Source organism: Hydra vulgaris, chromosome 03 (genome assembly GCF_038396675.1).
Source record: "Hydra vulgaris chromosome 03, alternate assembly HydraT2T_AEP".
Classification (NCBI taxonomy): domain Eukaryota; kingdom Metazoa; phylum Cnidaria; class Hydrozoa; order Anthoathecata; family Hydridae; genus Hydra; species Hydra vulgaris.
Genome location: NC_088922.1, coordinates 33885001 through 33886534, shown reverse-complemented (window position 1 = coordinate 33886534; position 1534 = coordinate 33885001).

Genomic DNA, 1534 nt, shown 5'->3' with positions numbered 1-1534 from the left:
TTTGAATTTTTTTTTTTTAAGTTGGATAAAAAAAGTATCCGTTTTGTTTTATCGGTAGTTAAAAACAATCTACTTTTTTTTGAACCAATACGAACTTTTTTTAAATTCGTCAGTCATATTATTAAAAAGTATTTTAATGTCGTGTGACTGGAATAAACTCGTATCGCTCGCTAAAATTATGGTTGTTAAATTAGAAGCTTTATAAAGATCATTTATATATGTTTAAAATAAGAGTGGCCCATGTATGGATCCTTGGGGAACACCACATGCTATATTGGTTAATAATTGCGATAAAGATTTCTTGTTATAAACAAATCGTTTACGGTTACTAAGATAACTTTTGAACCAGTTTAGGGTTTTATCTTTCATAACATAGATTTCCAGCTTTTTCAATAAAATATGGTGATAAACAGTGTCAAAAGCTTTTGATAAATCTATGAATATGCTTAGTGTAAATTGAGAATTATCAAAGGAATCGGCAATACTGCGCCTTACTTAGCGCGTTCAGTTGAACTGTTTCTCCTAAAACCAAATTAATTTTTATAAAGAATTGTCAATAAAATAAGTTTACAATCTGTTATACATTATTCTTTCTAATACTTTTGAAACGACTGGTAGAACTGAGGTAGGAAAGATGCCCATTTTAAAGATTGGAGTTATTTTAACTATTTTCAAACTATCTGGGAAAGATCCTTGAGTAATAGATGCTTTAAAAACTTATTGTGATTAAAGGGTATCAAAAAATTTGTCATTTTAATGTGAAATTAACATATTATTAATGAACAGCATAAAAAGTAAAAACATTTTATATTAAAGTTTAAAAGTGTAAGTGTAAGCAACTTTAAAAATCTTTTTTACCAAAACTTAAAATGAAAAAACGGGTTGTTTTTTTTTTCAAAATCTGATCCAAGTATTAGTTAAATAAATTTATAAAATTTCTCCTTTTTAATTTTTATAACATTTTTTAAAATTTTATAACATTTTGCATAACATTTTATAATATTATGCATAACATTTAAAACATTTTGCATAACATTTTATAATATTTTGCATATGAAAAATTTATAATTTATTTAAAAAATTGTCAAGATCACTGATAAAAGTTTGTTAGTAATGTTTTTAATTTTCACTCAAAATTTTCAGGGATCTTCACCCAAACTATAATTTTAATTTGGGTGGGTTTATTGATGTTTTTATGTTTGAAATGATCTGTGTATATACAACATTTGTTTAACAATGTATTATTGCTAAAGATAACATAACGTTTGATTGAGGAGGGATGGAGCCTTGTTTCAAAACGTAAAAATAATATTTACATAACAGAATATTTTTGCAAAATATTTCAAATATATTAAGTTAGCTTATTTAGGATTTTATTTCACTTCAGTGATAATTATTTTTTTTGTTGAAGTTTACTTCTAATACAACGTTTATGTAAAAAAAAAAAAAAAAAACGAAAAAAAATTTAATGTAAGAGTTGGGAAATTCAAAATAATTTTTGAGTTTTTATAAAATTTCATATTCTTCTGTATCG